General features: G+C 33.6%; 1 non-coding gene across 1 annotated transcript; it reads left to right on the top strand.

Annotated features, from left to right (window-relative positions):
• Positions 1–6,767: 6,767 nt before the first annotated feature.
• Positions 6,768–6,875, top strand: LOC141559169 (U6 spliceosomal RNA). Its single transcript, XR_012487252.1, has one exon. It is a non-coding gene; the product is annotated as a U6 spliceosomal RNA (small nuclear RNA).
• Positions 6,876–21,401: the final 14,526 nt, after the last annotated feature.

Raw genomic sequence — 21,401 nt, 5'->3', positions numbered from 1 at the left:
AATCTGATTAGAAAAAGGAAAGAGGAAAATCAAATTGAAATAGGGGAACTTTCCACCAATGAAGAGGAAATTAGAGCAATAAAAAGGAGTTACTTTGCCCAGCTTTATGCCAATAAATTTGATAACCTAAGTGAAATGGATGACTACCTCCAAAAATATAGGCTTCCCAGATTAACAGAGGAGGAAGTAAATTGCTTAAATAGCCCCATTTCAGAAAAAGAAATAGAACAAGTTATTAATCAACTCCCCAAGAAAAATCCCCAGGGCCACATGGATTTACATGTGAATTCTACCAAACATTTAAAGAACAATTAGCCTCAATGTTATATAAACTGTTTGAAAAAATAGGGAATGAAGGAGTCCTACCAAATTTCTTTTATGACACAGACATGGTACTGATACCTAAACCAGGTAGGTTGAAAACTGAGAAGGAAAACTATAGACCAATCTCCTTAATGAATTTTGATTCTAAAATCTTAAATAAGATATTAGCAAAAAGAGTACGGAAAATCATCCCCATGATCAAGTAGGATTTATACCAGGAATGCAGGGCTGGTTTAATATTAAGAAAACTATTAGTATAATTGACCATATTAATAATCAAATTAACAAGTACCATATGACCATCTCAATAGATTCAGATAAAGGATTTGATAAAATCCAACATCCATTCCTACTAAAAACACTGGAGAGTATAGGAATAAGTGGACTATTCCTTAAAATAGTCAGGAGCATAAATTTAAAACTGTCAGTAAGTATCATATGTAATGGGGATAAACTGGAACTTTTTCCAGGAAGATCAGGAGTGAAACAAGGTTGCCCACTATCACCATTACTATTCAATATTGTATTAGAAGCACTAGCCTTGGCAATAAGGAATTAGAGTAGGTAATGAGGAAACCAAATTATCACTCTTTGCAGATGATATGATGCAGAGATTCTAATAAAAAACTATTAGAAATAATTCACAACATTAGCAAAGTTGCTGGGTACAAAATAAATCCACATAAATCCTCAACATTTTTATACATCACCAACAAAATCCAATAGCAAGAGATACAAAGAGAAATTCCATTCAAAATAACTTCGATAGTATAAAACATTTGGGAATCTATCTACCAAAGGAAAGTCAGAAATTAATTATATGAGCAAAATTACAGAACACTTGCCACAAAAATAAAGTCAGATTTAAATCATTGGAAAGACATTAAGTGCTCTTGGATAGGCTGAGCAAATATAATTAAGATGACAATACTCCCTAAACTAATCTATTTATTTAGTGCTATACCAATCAGACTCCCAAGAAACTATTTTAATGACCTAGAAAAAACAACAACAAAATTCATATGGAAGAACAAAAAGTCGACAATTTCAAAGGAATCAATGGGGAAAAAAAAATCAGATGAAGGTGCTCTAGCTGTACCTGATCTAGAACTATATTATAAAGCAGCAGTCACCAAAACCATTTGGTTTTGGCTAAAGAATAGACTAGTTGATCAGTGGAATAGATTAAGTTCACAGGACAAAATAGTGAACAACTGTACCAATCTAGTGTTTGACAAACCCAAAGGTCCCAAATTTTGGGATATGAATTCATTATTTGACAAAAACTGCTGTGAAAACAGGAAATTAGTATGGCAGAAATTAGGCATGGACCCACACTTAACACCATATACCAAGATAAGATCAAAATGGGTCCATGATTTAGGCATAAAGAATGAGATCATAAATAAGAGGAACATAGGATAGTTTACCTTTCAGACTTGTGGAGGAGGAAGGAATTTGTGACCAAAGGAGAACTAGATATCATTATTGACCACAAAATTAAAAATTTTGATTATATCAAATCAAAAACCTTTTGTACAAACAAAACTAATGCAAACAATATTAGAAGGGAAGTAACAAACTGGGAAAATATTTTTACAGTTAAAGGTTCTGATAAAAGTCTCATCTCTAAAATATATAGAGAACTGACTCTAATTTATAAGAAATCAAGCCATTCTCCAATTGATAAATGGTCAAAGGATATGAACAGACAATTTCATATGATGAAATTGAAACTATTTCCACTCATATGAAAGAGTGCTCCAAATTACTATTAATCAGAGAAATGCAAATTAAGACAACTCTGAGATACCACTACACACCTGTCAGATTGGCTAAGATGACAGGAAAAAATAATGATGAATGTTGGAGCAGCTGTGGGAAAACTGGGACACTGATACATTGTTGATGGAGTTGTGAAAGAATCCAACTATTCTGGAGAGCAATCTGGAATTATGCCCAAAAAGTTATCAACCTTTGCATACCCTTTGATCCAGCAGTGCTATTATTACTGGGCTTATATCCCAAAGAAATACTAAAGAAGGGAAAGGAACCTGTATGTGTAGTGACTTGAAACTGGAAAATGTGTGGATGCCCATCAATTGGAGAATGGATGGGTAAATTATGGTATATGAATGCTATGGAATATTAGGTTCTTACTAAGTGCTAAGTCGGTACTTAACAATTCTCTAGCTCAGAGTTCACACCTTAACCTTTAGAGGAGTTTACACCTTTAAAGAAGCAAGTTCATTGGTTGAAGGAGTTCCCACAAGCCCCTGGAAGTATTCACAAGCCCATTCTCTGGGAGGATAAAAGAAGGCAACATTGAGCCTGGACAAGTAGTCCGGATTGGGTAAGGACAAGACTTCCCTAGAGATCTTCAGGGAAGCTGGAGGAGATTCAGAGCCAGGATTCAAGAAGAGGATTTGAGATTCTACCTTTGCTTTGGCTGGAGGCTCCAGAAGCCTCCCAAGAACCCTGATTACAGAGGAAAAGATTATACAGAAAGGAATCCTCCTCCCAGAGAAGGATTATAATTGAGAGATGACAGGACATTACATTATTTACATTACATTAATTGCATTATTATTATTGTTCTGTAAGAAATGACCAGCAGGATGAATACAGAGAGGATTGGAGAGACTTACATGAACTGATGCTGAGTGAAATGAGCAAAACCAGTTCATTATACACTTCAACAACAATACTGGGAGGATGTATTCTGATGGAAGTGGATAACTTCCACAAAGAGAAGATCTAATTCAATTCCAATTGATGGACAGAATCAGCTACACCCAGAGAAGGAACACTGGGAAATGAGTGTAAACTGTTTGCATTTTTGTTTTTCTCCCCTGGTTATTTTTACCTTCTGAATCCAATTCTTCCTATGCAACAAGAAATTTGGTTCTGCACACATATAGTGTATCTACGATATACTATAACACATTAAACACGTATGGGACTGCCTGCCATCTAGGGGAGGGGGTGAAGGGAAGGTGGGAAAATTCGGAATAGAAGTGAGTTCAAGGGATAATCTTGTAAAAAATTACCCATGCATATGTACTGTCAAAAAAAAAGTTATAATTATAAAATTTTATAAAATTATAAAATTTTAAAAATATAAAAAATTGTATTTCTGTTATGGGTATACATAGAGATTACATGTATAATTTAATTTTACTATTATAATATAAAAAAGGAACTGGAGGTGGAAAGGAGATTGTACCAGAAAAAGGGAAAAGTAGAGGTAAATTATATTTCACAAAGAGGCAAAGGAAACCTATTATATTTGAGGAAAAGAAGGAAGGGGGATGAACATTGTGTGAATCTTACTCTCATGAAATTTGGCTCAAAAAGAAAATATTAGACATATTTGGTTTACAGGGAAACTTCTCTCTCCTCATTGAAAAGTGGTAGGGGAGAGGTGAAAAGGGAAGGGGTAGGCAAATAGAAGGGAAAACAGAAAATGTAAAGGAAAGGTATAAGAAAGAGGGAGGGGCTCTAAAGGGGGAGAATTCTTAAGGGGGAGAGCTGCTTGAGTGGTGCCCATAAGCTAAATTATGGGGAAGAATGAAAAATGGAAAAAGAAAGAGAAAAGTATAATTTGGGGATAATAAGATGACAGGAAATATAGACTTTAGTAGTTTTTTTTTTTAATTTTGTAAATTTATTATTTTCTTATTATAGCTTTTTATTTACAAGATATATGCATAGGTAATTTTTCAGCATTGACAATTTCAAAACCTTTTGTTCCAACTTTTCCCCTCCTTAACCCCCACCCCTTCCCCCAGATGATGGGTTGACCAATACATGTTAAATATGTTAAAGTATACATTAAATGCCATATATGTATACATGTCCAAACAGTTATTTTGCTGTACAAAAGAATCAGACTTTGAAATAATGTACAATTAGCTTGTGAAGAAAATCAAAAATGCAGGCAAACAAAAATAGAGGGATTGGGAATTCTATGTAGTGGTTCATAGTCATATCCCAGTGTTCTTTTGCTGGGTGTAGCTGGTTCAATTCATTACTGCTCTGTTGGAACTGATTTGGTTCATCTCATTGTTGAAGAGGGCCATGTCCGTCAGAATTGATCATCATATAGTATTATTGTTGAAGTACATAATGATCTTCTGGTCCAGCTCATTTCACTCAGCATCAGTTCATGTAAGACTTTTCAGGCCTTTCTGAAATCATCCTGCTGGTCATTTCTTACAGAATAATAATATTCCATAATATCCATAATAATATACCACAATTTATTTAGCCATTCTCCAATTGATGGGCATCCACTCAGTTTCCAGCTTCTGGCCACTACAAAAAGGGCTGCCACAAACATTCTTGCACATACAGGTCCCTTTCCCTTCTTTAAAATCTCTTTGGGATATATTTTCCACACAAATAAAGTCAGAACTAAACAACTGGAAAAATCTCAAATGCTTTTGGATAGGTTGAGTGAATATAATAAAGATGACAATACTACCTAAACTAATCTATTACCAACCAAACTCCCAAGAAACAATTTTACTGACCTAGAAAAAAAAAACAACAAAATTCATCTGGAATAATAAAAGATCAAGAATTTCAAGGGAACTAATGAAAAAAAAAAAAAGAATCAAAGGAAGGTGGCCTAGCTGTACCAGATCTAAAACTATATTATAAAGCAGTGGTCATCAAAACTATTTGGTACTGCCACTATACACCTGTCAGATTGGCTAAGATGACAGCAACAAATAATGATGACTGTTGGAGGGGATGTGGGAAAACTGGGACACTAATGCATTGTTGGTGGAGTTGTGAATGAATCCAATCATTCTGGAGAGCAATCTGGAATTATGCCCAAAAAGTTATCAAACTGTGCATACTCTTTGATCCAGCATTGCTGCTAGTGGGCTTATGTCCCAAAGAAATATTAAAGATGAGAAAGGGACATGTATGTGCCAAAATGTTTGTGGCAGCTCTTTTTGTAGTGGCTAGAAACTGGAAAATGAATGGATGTCCATCAATTGGAGAATGGTTGGGTAAATTATGGTATATGAATGTTATGGAATATTATTACTCTGTAAGAAATGACCAGCAGCAGGAATACAGAGAGGTTTGGAGAGACTTACATCAACTGATGCTGAGTGAAATGAGCAGAACCAGAAGGTCTCTATACACTTCAACAGCAATACTGTATGAAGATATATTCTGATGGAAGTGGATATCTTCAACATAAAGAAGATCCAACTCACTTCCAGTTGATCAATGATGGACAGAAACAGCTACACCCAGAGAAGGAACACTGGGAATTGAATGTAAACTATATAGCACTATTGTCTTTCTATCCAGGTTACTTATACCTTTGGAATCCAATTCTTAATGTGCAACAAGAAAATTGGATTTACACACATATATTGTATCTAGGTTATACTGTAACACATTTAATATGTATGGAATTGCCTGTCATCTAGGGGAGGGAGTTGAGGGAGGGAGGGCAAAATTTGGAAAAATGAATAAAGGGATAATGTTATTTTAAAAATTACTCATGCATATGTACTGTCAAAAATTATAATTATAAAATTAATAAAAAAAAGAAAAAATACTATTTGGTACTGGCTAAGAAATAAACTAATTGATCAGTAGAATAGGTTAGGTTCACAGGACAAAATAGTCAATAATAATAGCAATCTATTGTTTGACAGACCTAAAGACCCCAACTTTGGGGATAAGAATTCACTATTTGACAAAAACTGCTGGGAAAATTGACCTGCTCCATTTCCGACCTGGGCCAGAACTGAGTGTGGACCACAGCATAGCATTTTCATTCTCTCTGTTATTGTTTGCTTGCATTTTTGTTTTCCTTCTCAGGTGTTTTTTTTTTCCCTTGCTAGACCCAATTTTTCTTGTGCAGCAAGATAACTGTATAAATATGTATACATATATTGGATTTAACATATATTTTAACATATTTAATATATATTGGATTACCTGCCATCTAAGGGGTGGGGGTAGGGAGAAAAAGGGGAAAATTTGGAACAGAAGGTTTTGCAAGGGTCAATGTTGAAAAAATTACCCATGCATATATTTTGTAAATAAAAAGCTATAAAAATTTAAATAATAAAAATAAAAATTTAAATAAAGATTTTATTTTGTGTGCATTAAGAAAATTAATTTATTTTTTTCTAATTACATGTAAAATATTGAACATCTATAAAAAATTTTGAGTTTCAACTTCTTTCTCTCTCTCTCCCTCTCCTCATCCCCTTCTGTTTCTTTCTTCTTTCCTACACACTTTCTTCCTCTTTAATACAGCTAGCAATTTGATTTAGATTATACAAGTGCAGTAATGCAAAACAATATTTCCATGTTAGTCACGTTGTAAAAAAAAAAGAACAAGAAAAAAATAAGAAAATAAAGTTGAAAAAAACATGCTTCCATCTGCATTAAGAATTTATCATGTGCTTGTTTTGACAGCACATGTACTAAAATTGAAACAATACAAAGAAGATTGGCCTGAACCCTGAATAAGGATGAAATGCAAAATTTTTTATTAATTTTTTTATTTTCAAAATATATGCATGGATAATTTTTCAACATTGACCCTTCTAAAACCTTGTATTCCAAAATTTTTCTCCTCCTCATCCCCTCCCTTTAGATGGCTAGTAATTCAATAAATGTTAAAACATGTTAAAAATATATGTGAAACCCAATATATGTATACATATTTATACAATTATTGTGTTGCACAAGAAAAATTAGATCAAAAAGGAAAAAAATGAGAAAGAAAACAAAATGCAAGTGAACAATAACAAAAAAAAGTATAAATGATGTATCATAATCCACACTCAATTCCCACAGTCCTCTCTCTAGGTGTAGATGGCTCTCTTCATCACAAGATCATTGGAACTGGCCTCAATCATCTCATTGTTGAAAAGAGCCATGACATGCAAATTTGTGAAGATTTTAAAAGTTCTCTCTCTGAAGGTAGCTAGCATTTTTTCAGGATAATTCTTTTAGTATTGTCTTAAATCACTGTATTGCTGAGAATAGCTAAATCATTCACAGTTTATTATCATATGATATTGCTGTTATTGTGCACAATGTTCTGGTTCTGCTCACTTAATTTTGCATCAGTTCATATAAGTCTTTTGAGATCTTTTTTTTAAAGAATCCTGCTTATCATTTCTTATAATGGCCAAATATAGCTTATAGCAAAATAATATGTCACCACAATCATATACTACAATCTATTCATTAATTCTCCAATTGATGGGCATTCCCTCAGTTTACAATTCTTTGCCACCACATAAAGAGCTTCTATAAATATTTTAGGTACACATAGGTCTTTTTTTTTCTTTCTTTTATCTCTTTGCGATACTGACCTAGTGGTGGTATTGCTGGTCAAAAGGTTTGTGCACAATTTTATACCCCTTTGGGTATAGTTCCAAAATGATCCATAGAATGGTTGTACCAGTACCCAGCTCCACCAACAATGCATGAGTATCTCACAAAATTTAAATTTTAAACAAACAAACAAAAGTAGTCACCTTGAGGATAGGGCTCTGTTTTTTATTTTGTCTTTCTATCTCCAGAATATAGAAAGTTACCAATTATGGTGACAAGGAAGATTAAAACACACACTCAGAAAATAACATTCTAACCTTCCAAGAAAAATATGAATTCAAAAGAATTTTTTAAATCAAGTAAGAGACATAGAAGAAAAATTGGAAAGAGAAATGACAGTGATGCAAGGGAAAAAATGCAAGATTGCATGAAAAAAATGAAAAAAAAATAGCACCTTAAAAAACAGATGAAGCCAAATGAAAAAAGAGGTACAAAAAGTCAATGAGAAGAGAATGTCTCAGAAAGAAGAACTTCCCAAAAGGAAAAGGAAGCACAAAAATTCACTGAAAAATAAATAATAAATAAATAAATAATAGAATTGGCCAAATGGAAAAGGAGTTATAAAAGCTCACTGAAGAAAATAATTCCTTTACATATATATATATATATATATATATATATATATATATATATATATATATATATATATATATATATATATATATATATGTATGTATATATATATATATATATTTATTTATAATTTTTTCACAGTACATATGCATGAGTAATTTTTTATAATATTATCCCTTGTATTCATTTTTCCAAATTATCCCCTCCCTCTCTCTACTCCCTCCCCTTGATGACAGGCAATCCCATGTGTTTTACATGTGTTACAATATAACCTAGATACAATATATGTGTGTACATACCATTTTCTTGTTGCACATTAAGTATTAGATTCCGAAGGTATAAGTAACCTGGGTAGATAGACAGTAGTGCTAACAGTTTACATTCACTTCCCAGTGTTCCTTCTCTGGGTGTAGTTGTTTCTGTCCATCATTGATCAAGTGGAAGTAAGTTGGATCTTCTTTATGTTGAAGATATCCACTTCCATCAGAATATATCTTCATACAACATTGAAGTGTACAGCGATCTTTTGGTTCTATTCATTTCACACAGCATCAGTTGATGTAAGTCTCTCCAAGCCTCTCTGTATTCATCCTGCTGGTCATTTCTTACAGAGCAATAATATTCTATAACCTTCATATACCATAATTTACCCAACCATTCTCCAATTGATGGACATCCATTCATCTTCCAGTTTCTGGCCACTACGAAAAGCCACAAACATTTTGGCACATACAGGTCCCTTTCCCCTCCTTAGTATTTCTTTGGGATATAAGCCCAATAGCAGCAATGCTGGATCAAAGGGTATGCACAGTTTGATAACTTTTGGGGCATAGTTCCAAATTGCTCTCCAGAATGGTTGGATTCTTTCACAACTCCACCAACAATGTATTAGTGTCCCAGTTTTCCACATCCCCTCCAACATTCATCACTATTTGTTCCTGTCATCTTAGCCAATCTGACAGGTGTGTAGTGGTATCTCAGAGTTGTCTTAATTTGCATTTCTCTGATCAGTAGTGATTTGGAACACTCTTTCATATGAGTGGATATAATTTCAATATCATTATCTGAGAATTGTCTGTTCATATCCTTTGATCATTTATCAATTGGAGAATGGTTTGATTTCTTATAAATTAGGGTCAGTTCTCTATATATTTTGGAAATGAGACCTTTATTGTAACCTTTAACTGTAAAAATATTTTCCCAATTTGTTACCGTGTTTCCCCGATAATAAGACCTATCCTGAAAATAAGACACCCACATACTCTTTAATATTCCGCTAAAATAAGCCCTCCCCCGAAAATAAGCCCTATCGAACTTACTATGAAAACGGTCATCATGGTGATCCCCTGCGCTATATGCTGCGTAGCGGTACCTTCAGTAAGCAGCGCCGCCCTCCCCTCCCGGGTGAAACGCACGTCGTGCTCTGAGCTGCATCCAATCAGAGCTGCAGCAGTGAGCGCGTCATCCTCTTCTTCCCTGGTGATTTGCTTGCTGGCGCTACTGAGAGCAGCGCCGCGGAGTAGAGCTGAGACAGGACCATCTAAAAACTCGGTAAGTTCAGTAAGCGATGGAGAATAAAATAAGCACTCAGGGGGCATGATGGAGGCTAAAAGGGGCATGATGGAGGCTAAAATGGGCATGATGGAGGATAAAAGGGGCATGATGGAGGCTAAAATGGGCATGATGGAGGATAAAAGGGGCATGATGGAGGATAAAATAAGCCCTCCCCTGAAAATAAGCCCTCTGGTGTTTTTTAGTCCCAAAAAAATAATAAGACAGTGTCTTATTATCGGGGAAACACGGTACTTCCCTTCTAATCTTGTTTGCATTAGTATTGTTTGTACAGAAACTTTTTAGTTTGATGTAATCAAAATCTTCTATTTTGTGATCAATAATGGTCTCTATTTCTCCTTTGGTCATAAATTCCTTCCTCCTCCACAGGTCTGAGAGATAGACTATTCTCTATTCCTCTGATCTATTTATGGTCTCATTCTTTATGCCTGAATCATGAACCCATTTTGATCTTATCTTGGTATATGGTGTTAAGTGTGGATTCATATCTAATTTCTGCCATACTAATTTCTAGTTTTCCCAACAGTTTTTTCCAAATAATGAATTTTTATCCCTAATGTTGGTATCTTTGGGTTTGTCAAAGACTAGATTGCTATAGATGTACCCTTTTTTGTCCTTTGTATCTAATCTGTTCCACTGATCGACTGATCTATTTCTTAGCCAATACCAAATGGTTTTGGTGACTGCTGCTATATAATATAGCTTTAGATCAAGTACACCTAGACCACCTTCATCTGACTTTTTTTTCATTAGTTCCCTTGCAATTCTCGACCTTTTATTGTTCCATATGAATTTTGTTGTTATTTTTTTCTAGGTCATTAAAATAATATCTTGGGAGTCTGGTATAGCACTGAATAAATAGATTAGTTTGGGGAGTATTATCATCTTTATTATATTCGCTCAGCCTATCCAAGAGCACTGAATGTCTTTCGAATTATTTAAATCTGACTTTATTTTTGTGGCAAGTGTTTTGTGATTTTTCTCATATAATTCCTGACTATTCTTTGGTAGATGGATTCCCAAATATTTTATACTCTCAACATTTGTTTGAAATGGAATTTCTCTTTGTATTTCTTGCTGTTGCATTTTGTTGGTGGTATATAAAAATGCTGAGGATTTATGTGGATTTATTTTGTATCCTGCAACTTTGCTAAAATTCTGAATTATTTCTGATAGCTTTTTAGCAGAGTCTTTGGGGTTCTCTAAGTATACCATCATGTCATCTACAAAGAGTGATAGTTTGATTTCCTCATTTCCTACTCTAATTCCTTGAATCTCTTTCTCGGCTCTTATTGCCAAGGCTAGCATTTCTAGTACTATATTGAATAGTAATGGTGATAGTAGGCAACCTTGTTTTACTCCTGATCTTACTGGAAAAGGTTCTAATTTATCTCCATTACATATTATGCTTACTGACGGTTGTAAATATATGCTCCTGATTATTCTAAGGAATAGTCCATTCATTCCTATACTCTCAAGAGTTTTTAGTAGGAATGGATGTTGGATTTTATCAAATGCTTTTTCTGCATCTATTGAGATGATCATATGGCTTTTGTTAATTTGGTTATTGATATGGTCAATTATACTAATAGTTTTCCTAATATTAAACCAGCCCTGCATTCCTGGTATGAATCCTACTTGATCATAGTGTATTATCCTGGGGATGATTTTCTGAAGTCTTTTTGCTAATATCTTATTTAAGATTTTAGCATCAATATTCATTAAGGAAATTGGTCTATAGTTTTCTTTCTCAGTTTTTGATGCACCTGGTTTAGGTATCAGTACCATGTCTGTGTCATAAAAGGAGTTTGGTAGGACTCCTTCATCCCCTATTTTTTCAAATAGTTTATATAACATTGGGGCTAATTGTTCTTTAAATGTTTGGTAGAATTCACATGTAAATCCATCTGGTCCTGGGGATTTTTTCCTGGGGAGTTGATTAATAGCTTGTTCTATTTCTTTTTCTGAAATGGGACTATTTAAGCAATTTATCTCCTCCTCTGTTAATCTAGGAAGCCTATATCTTTAGAGGAAGCCATCCATTTCACTTAAGTTATCAAATTTATTGGCATAAATTTGGGCATGGTAACTCCTTATTATTTCTCTAATTTCCTCTTCATTAATGGAAAGATCCCCCTTTTCATTTGTAAGACTAACAATTTGATTTTCCTCTTTATTTAAAAAATAATTCCTTAAAAGTAAAATTGAGTAAATGGAAGTTAATGACTTTATGAGAAATCAAGAAGTAATAAAAGTAATAAAAACAAATTGAAAAAAGTGTGATGAGAGTAATGTTCACTTACTCCCCTTCCCCTTTCCCCTAAAAGCTTTTTTTTTTTTTTGCTTCTTTTATGTGAGATAACCCCATTCTACTTCTTATGATGAAAAATGTTATACATCTCCAGACAATGTGAAATAGATCACTGGAAAACCAATTGACTTAGAAATAGACACAGGACAGATAATTTTAAAAGTATCAGATTACTGAAAGCCATGACAAAAAAAAAAAAAAAAAAAAAAGCCTAGACATCATCTTTCATGAAATTATCGAGGAAAACTACCCTAATATTCTAGAACCAGAAGGTAAAATAGAAAGTGAAAAAATTCACTAATCACCTCCTAAAAGAAATCCTAAAATGAAAACTACTAGGAATAATATAGACAAATTCCAAAACTCTCAAGTTAAGAAAAATATATTATAAGCAGCCAATAAGAAAGAATTCAAATATCATGCAGCCACAATTAGGATTACACAAGACTTAGCACCTTCTGCATTAAAGGATGGAGTGGCTTGGGATATATTTAGGGGAGCAAAGAAACTAGAATTACTACCAAGAATCACTTACTCAGAGAAACTGTATATTTCTTCAAGGGGAAAAATGAATATTCAATAAAATAGAGAATTTTCAAGCATTCCTGATGAAAAAACAGAGTTGAACAGAAATTTGACTCAAGAGAAGTATTAAAAGCTACACAGTAAAGTAAAATCAAAACAACTTAAGGTTAAATTGTTTACATTTCTAAATGGAAAGATGATACTTTTCATTATTAGAGCAGATAGATGGAACATATATATATATGTATATAGATATACATATATGTATATATATATGTGTATATATATATATATATATATATATATATATATATATAAAGAGAGAGAGAGAGAGAAAGAGAGGAAGAGGAAGAGAGAGAGAAAAAAAGGGAGAAAAAGGGGAAGCAGAGAGCATACAAGTGTTAGTTGAATATCAAGGTATAATACCTTAAAAAAATAAAATTGAAGTGTAAGAGAGAAATGTACTGAGGGAAAAGGAAAGAAGAGGCAGAATGGAGTTAATTATCTTATATTTAAAAGACCAAAAAAGAGCTTTTACACTGATGGAGAAGAGGTGGAATAGAAAGGGAATGAGTAAACCTTAATCTTATCAGAATTGGCTTAAAGAGGAAATAACATTCATCTTACCTTATAGGAAAGTAGGAGGGGACAAGAATGGGTAATGATGATTAAAGGAAGGGCAGATTGAGGAAGGGAGTAGTTAGAAGCAAAACACTTTTATGGAGGGAGAGGGTGAAAGGAGAGAGAGAATAGAATAAATGGGGAGTGGGATTGGATAAAGGAAATATAGTTAGTAGTAATTGTGAGAAAAAAATATGAAGCAAGTTTCTTGATAAAAGCCTCATTTCTCAAACATAGAGATCTGAGTCAATTTATAAAAATAAGTCAAATTTATTTTTTAAAATTATTTTTTTAAAGATCAGAAGATATGAACAGTTTTCAAATGAAGTGATCAAAAATAATTATAGCCTCCTTTCATCCAGTGTTTCTACTGGGCTTATATCCCAAAGAGATCTTAAGGGAGGGAAAGGGATCCACATGTGAAAAAAATGTTTGTGGCAGCTCTTTTTGTAGTGGCAAGAAACTAGATACTGAGTGGATGCCCATCATTTGGAGAATGGTTGAATAAGTTATGGCATATGAATGTTATGAAATATTGTTCTGTAAGAAATGATCAGCAGGATAATTTCAAAGAGGCCTGGAAAGACTTACGTGAACTGATACTAAATGAAATGGGCAGAACCAGGAGATCATTATACATGACAACAACAAGACTATATGATGATCATTTCTTATTGACATGGCTCTTTTCAGCAATGAGATAATCCCAGCCAATTCCAATGATCTTGTGAAGAGAGAGCCATCTATATGTAGAGAGAAGACTATGGGAACTGAGGGTGGAGCATAACATAGCACTTTTACTTTTTTTGTTGTTTGTTGCATTTTATTTTCTTCCTCATTTTTTTTTCCTTTTTGATTTGATTTTTCTTCTGCAGCAAGAAAATTGTATAACTATGTATGCATATATTGGATTTAACATATATATATATACATATATATATATATATGTTACCAAGTTTAACATATATTCGATTACTAGCCATCTAGGAGAGGAAGTGGGGGGAAGGAGGGGAAAAGTTGGAACACAGGATTTTGCAAGGGTTAATGTTAAAAAAATTATCCATGCATATGTTTTGAAATTTTAAAAACTTTAATAAAACTAAAATTTTAAAAACTAATTATAGCCATATTTAAAAATGCTCTGACTCAACTCTTTGGAGAAATGCAAAATAAAATAATTCTGAGGTACTATTTCGCTAGATTGACTAATAGGACAATAAAGGAAAATGACAAATGTTGGAGGAGATGGCGGGGGGGGGGGAATGAGAAATTAATGCACTATTTTGTCTAAATGTGAACTGATTCAATCATTCTATAGAGTAATCTGGAGCTATGCCCAAAGGCCTATAAAAACCATGCATACTCCTTGGCCTAGCAATACTATCATTAAGTCTATATCCAAAAAAGAGATAAAACACAAAAAGGAAAAGGACCTATATGTATAAAAACATTTATAGCACCTCTTTTTTGGTGGCAAAAAAGTTGAGAATTGAGGGGATAATTATTGATTGGGAAATGACTGAACAAATTATGGTTATGTGATTATGATGTTCTCAGAAAAACCTAGAGAGAGTTCCATGAGCTGATGCAAAGTGAAATGTACCATGTAGAAAGTAACAATAATATTGCAAGATGATTAGTTGTGAATGACTTAGCTATTCTCAGCAATATAATGATCAAGGACAACTCTGAAGGACTTGTAGAGAAAAATGTTATCCATCCCCAGAGAAAGAACTGATAGCATCAGAATATAGTTTTAAATATACCTTTTGACTTTATTTTTCTTGAGGGCTTTTTTTGGCCTGTGATTTGTTTCATAATATAACTAATGAAAATGTTTTGCATAATTACACATGTATAATCTATATTGAATTGCTTGTTTTCTCAATGAGGGGTGGGGTGGGGAGGAAAGAAGTAGATCATTTGGAATTCAAAGTTGTAAAGACAAATGTTAAAAACTGTTTTTACAAGCAACAGAAAAAATAAAATTTTAAATATAAATTTTAAATTCTTCTTAAAATGTATTGCTATCTTTGATTTGGTAGTACCTTCTTTCTTCATAGCAGAAAGAAGATCATCATGTGGGTTATTTTATATTTGTTTTTAGTTATTATATAAGAGTGTTCAATCTTGAGGATAGTTTGATGGATCAGCACAGAGTGAATATTTTCAGAAATGATTGTGACATAAAAACAAAAAATATAATTAAGTATATTTTTAGATAATTACTGAATCATTAAAGTGGAGAGCATTAATAAAGGGAATTCTCTGGTTGATGGAATGAATTTTAAGCAAGACAGACTTTTGGAACTTTGTATATTCTTGTGAAGGATATAGATATAGATAGTTAAAGAGATAGATGAAATATAATTGTAGATATAGGTATAGATATAGGCAAGACCACAAATACAGAGTCACAAAGGACTTCAGACTACCTAATCAATCCCCTGATCTTATCAATGAGAAAAGTGTGTTTCAGAGAAGTTAAGTGACTTATAGCTGAATAGGAAGTAACAGATTTAAGTTTTTAATCCCATTCCTCTGGTTCCAAATTCACAATCTTTCCATTTCACCATACTGCCTCCCTAACTAGCCAGTGAAGGGTTTCTCTTTCTCTGTCTCTATCTGTCTCTCAGTCTCATTTGGCCAAGGAATGAGTCAGCAGGAAATACTCATTAACAGTTCAAATTGGCTGTTTTATTGGGCAAAGTAAATTTATAAGAGTCAAGTGCCTTTACTTTTCAATTCAATTACACATGGAGGCCTAGCAGTCATTACATCTGGGAATGCAGCAGCAGGAATATGATACAATGTCTACCAATGGGGAAATGCATATATTAATGCTGCCAAAAAGAAATTATTGCTGCTACAAGATTTTTAATCAGTTAAATCAGAACAAAGACAATCAATCCCCAAATTTAAGATTAATTATCAAATCCCTAATACATTTGAAAGGGCAAGATTTAATCAATCTTGTAAGCAAGGAATTAGTTACTAGTTTTTTGACTTCATGTAAACAAAAGAACTACAGTGGAGTCACAATAATTCAAAATCTTGAAAATAAGAGCAATCATTTGCTTTGAGAACAGCCCCTTGAACCAGTGCAAAACCTTAGAGACAAACATGTAAAACACCCTTATTTTAGAGAAGATGAAATGGAAATCTAAAAGAAACCAAGCCAAAGTTCAAATCTACAATAGTCCATCTGGGCTAGTTGGCTTGAATTCATCAGGGCCAGTTTAAATGGTCTTTTACTATCTTCATTTTTAATCTGGGTATCAACTTTATCAGTTGTTTTTGTTTGATCATTTTCAATACCAAGGTTATTTTTCAAGTCAGAGAAAATAAGTCCAAAATAAAAATTGAGAGTTCTTCCTTCTCTTTTTGGTCAATTATTATTATTCCAATTACCCCACCAAACAAAGTGGCCTAGTTTTTTTTTTTGTTGTTGTTGTTGTTGTTGTTGTTTTTAGGATGGGGGGAAGGGGACAGAAGTCCCCTTGTGGTAGTGAAGAAAAATCCTGCTTTTTTGTAGCTACACTTTTAAACTTACTTCCTACCCATTTTTCTTGTCCTTCCCTTTTCTCCTCAGTCTCCATTTATTCTGAACTCTGATACTTGCTAATAATATTTTTACAGTATTGTGACGTTCTTATATCCATTTCCTGATATATGGTCTTACTTATATCTTTTGTTTACTTTTTAAAAAATATCTAATTTGTTGATGAACTCCATATGCAGTCAGACTAGTTTCTTCAGACAATCCTACTTTTTCTTCTAATTGGAATTATTTTCTTTCGTATCTTCAGAATTTCATCTTCTAGTATTTCCCATTCTTCCTGGGTTGATTTTTCTTGTGATATTTTATTACACGAGATTTTATTTATTCTTCCTCTGAATCCTTTGAAATTTCCCCCACCAAAAAAAAAAATCTAGTATGAATGTCAGACTATCCTCAAATTTCTTCTTCTTATCAGTCACAAAATCTAGAAGGGCATATTTACTTTCTCCCATTCTCACTGGTTCTTGTAATTCCTAATTGAGCAAACAAGTCTTTGTGGTTAATGAGAATTAATCTGAGAATAATTTCCCTTTGTTGATTCTTCCATCTTTTTTTTTTCCCCTGAAACATTATTTATTTATTTTAAATAACACACACACACACACCCCTCCATTATTTATTTATTTATTTTTGGTTCTGCAATTTAGCATGTTTGGCACCCAGTAGATTTTCAGCTGATTGCTTATCTGCATTTGACAGATGAAGAAGCTGAGATTTAGAGACAGGAAAAGAATTATAAGGCTAGCTAGAGATAACCACTTAAAAATTCAGGTCTCTTGCTTTCTAGTTTCATGCCCTTTCAATTACATTATTCTGGACACCTCTTTTAACTCTTAGACTCAGAGATTCAGAGAATTGGGTTGTGTAGTGTCTGGGCTAGTTTTCTTGAGAATCTCTGGATGGGCCTTGGTCTTAGCAGGAGAGTCACTAAGATGGTCAGGGATAAAGTCTGGAGTCTTTATTATTGAGTCTGAAATCTGGAGTCTGAGCTTAAGCTCACATATTCTCACTCACTCTCTTCCACTCTCACTCTCATATTGTCTCCTGTCCTTTCAGCCCTTAAATACCTTAGTACAATTAAATCACTATAGCACACTTATATGCCAACTGTAGAACCATTACTTCACCATATTAAGTACTAAGTATATATGAACTGGAGAACCATTATCTCATCAATCACACTGAGTTACACTGTGCTGTAAATATCCTTGCTTCAAGTAGGACACAGGTGGTCACACCCTCCTTGACTTCTCAGAAAAAGGTGTGAACACCAAGGGAAATGGGGAGCCAAAGCAGGTATTTTCAGTAGGTTTCCTCTGGGCTAAAGATCTTATACCTTACCCAGAGTTCCCCCACTATCTATGGTCCTCTACAGGGTTGGAAGAACTTTTAGAGACCATTTAATTTACTTCTCTCAAAGTACTCAAATGGAAAAATCAGAGGGCAGAGAAGGAAAATAATATGCTCAGGTTCACCCAGGCCTGAAATTTGAATCTAGATCTTTTCTTAAGCTAACTGTAAGGACTTTCTATACTAACATTTTGAAAATGAAGTTTATAGTGGCCCCTGCTTAATAACCTTGGTGAATTCTACCTCTTGGTTTCTGTCATTACTAGTGAGCATTCTCAATAGAAAAACGGCAGCAGGGACTGAAAAGTTTGCAAGGATTCACTGTTGGTAGTTCTCCATTAATTTTGGCTCATGTTCTGTTGACCACAGAAATTTATTTCCATGAAGAAATACACATCACCACAAAGAACCCCAAACAGCCACAATAAGAACTTCAGCATTTCCTTCTATGTTAGGTGACTATTGATATGGAGGGCACCACTGTTTAGTCTGGGTCATTACTGAATATGGAACACTGAACACAGTCCAAAGAATGTTTGCAGAAGCAACTTTTCTTGCACAATATTATCTCACAAGACAAACACCAACAGAAAGGGCTGTGTAATCCTGTTGACATCCAAAGCTCTTTTTTGAAGCCACTATAAATAATTACTTTTATTGCAAAAATAATGATTTATGTTACCTCTATATTTCACTGAAATGAAACTATTTACAGTTGAGAGACTAAAAATAAAAGAAATGAATAAAAACCCAAATCTAAGGGCAAACATTATAAAATATTCATAATTTAAATAGAGATTTTTTTGTAATGCTCCTAGGTAAAGAATTGCACCTGTCACATATTCTATACTAATTCTGCTATCAAGTAGAGTTGTAGAATTCTATAATCATAAGACTCTATAATTTGGAGGTAGCTAGGTTGGTGTGGTGGATAGAGTGCTAGAACTGAAGTCAGAACTGAGTTCAAATTCAAGCTCAGATGCTTGTTATCTATGTGACTTTGAACAAGCCTCTTAAGCTCTGACTAGCTCAGTTTCCTTATCTGTAAAATAAATAGGAATAATAATGGCACCCTCTTCCTATGGTTTTTATGAGGATAAAATGAAATAAAAATTTTAAAGTGCTTTGCAAACCTTAAGGCAATTTAAAATATTATTAATTATTATTATTATTATTATTATTAATAAAATGTTAGAACATAGAAGATAAAAACCTGGAAAAGAATTTATAGATCATTTAATCAAATTCTCTAAAGTGAGACTAAGAGAAGGGGGACTTGCCCAGAACTCTACTGGAGAGTGTCAATACTCTCTGATGTAGTAGTGATTGTTATCATGCTTTTAAATAATTCATGACAGCCTGAAGTAGACATTAGAGGTGGGGAGGGCACTGGAGTAGAATGAGGCAGCATAATATAATCCAAATCCATTTAGATTGAGAAATTTTTCTTCTAATTTTGACCTTGTAGGAAGACAAGTCATAGTCCCTCTACAGGTTTCAGGTTCTTCATCTGTAAAAAGAGGAACATATCTTGATAATATGTAAGTTCCCTTTTCTCACAAATTACTATAATATCATGGGAAAAAATGTGATGGGAAATAAGATTGGAAGACAGTGGAAAAGATCTAGGATGGGAGGAGAGGTAGAGAAGGAAGATAAAATAATTTTTAAGACTGGCAAGTGTGATTCTTTTGGAAGTGAGGGAAAGGAAGGGCAATTGGGAAATGAACAAAGAAAGAAATCAGTAAACAGTATAATCATAAATCTAGGGGACCTTAGAAAATAGAATTTTATACTGACCCTGGAAGGTCCTCTTAGCCCATTCCCAGCATGGTATTCATCCTGTTACTCCCACTATTGTATACATCCCAAATCCATTCCCATCATTGTGTGAATCCAGTTATTGCTTTAGGCGGTGAGAATATAATTTTTTTGTATAACAGATATCTGATGACCTAACTGCATTCTTTTTGCTTCTGAATCACCTGTATACAAATGCTATTCCTCAGTCACTCTGGGCTGAATGATTTTTGAACATGAGTTCGATTTGGTCAGCTAGCCTAAACTCTCCATATTAAAAGATTAAAAACCAAAAAAAAAAGACAAAGAAAATAGAATTTTAGAACACTACATTAGAACATCACTATATTTAGAATATAGAACATGATAGACTTTAAGTATCACTTACCCCAGCTTCATTTTAAATGAAAAAATTCCATGGCAAGAGACTTGAAGCATATTTCTTTTGTACCCTATATAAGACCTGGTATCAAATAAGGACTAGCATTACTTATTTGAACGATATCCTCTCTAGATTAGAGGTTTTCAATCTTTCAATGTTCCAATGGGCCACTTTTGAAGAGTGTGATAGAGTGGGAAAAGGACTTGGCTAAAGGATCAAATCTTGGAATGTAATTCCATGTGTGTTATGCCTTTCAATTAAGTAGACATGCCTATACTAGATGGAGTCACTACACTGGGAAACAGAAAATGTTCCTAAGGTTATCACCTCAAAGTGACATTTATTTATAGCATCAGAGCAGTTGGATTAGATTTGTCTTATTCAGATGGGCAGAGAAGAAAAGAGAAGGCCCATCTCATTTCCTTCTTTACAGGAAAGGAAGATTAGGACATTGAACAGAAAAGGGAGTGAGTAAACTTAGTTGATGCATTGATTAGTTTTACTGGACTCCCACTTTTTCTATCTCTTGTTTTGTTCTCTGATACAAAGGATAGCAGCCAAAGAGAACATTTTGGCATGAAAGTAATATTAAAACAAAGGAGATCACTAGAAATTAAAGAATATGTTTAGTGATAAAGAATTCACTTCCTTCTAAGACAGTCCTTTCCATTGAAGAAAAAGTTCTAAATGTCTGTCTTCATATAAAGAGGGGCAGGCATGAGATTTCTACTTATTCCCAGCTTAGTTGAGGTTGTCATGAAATATAGTCATAAATGACAATATATTAACACTATATAGAAGAGTGGTAAGGAAGAAAGAAAGGAAAAAAAGAGAAAATAAGGAAAGAAGGAAATTTTCCTGGAAGCACTTGATAATACAGGTACAATTGTAATTTTCTGATTGCCTAATTAGGTAAATAATAGGATTTTGCCTTCAAGCATTCTCATTCCTTCAAGCTGAGATCAAATACAGGAAAATGCATTATGAAACAC

This window comes from Sminthopsis crassicaudata, chromosome 2, assembly GCF_048593235.1.
Source record: "Sminthopsis crassicaudata isolate SCR6 chromosome 2, ASM4859323v1, whole genome shotgun sequence".
NCBI classification, from domain to species: Eukaryota; Metazoa; Chordata; class Mammalia; order Dasyuromorphia; family Dasyuridae; genus Sminthopsis; species Sminthopsis crassicaudata.
This window is presented reverse-complemented; position numbering and strand designations above follow the sequence as displayed.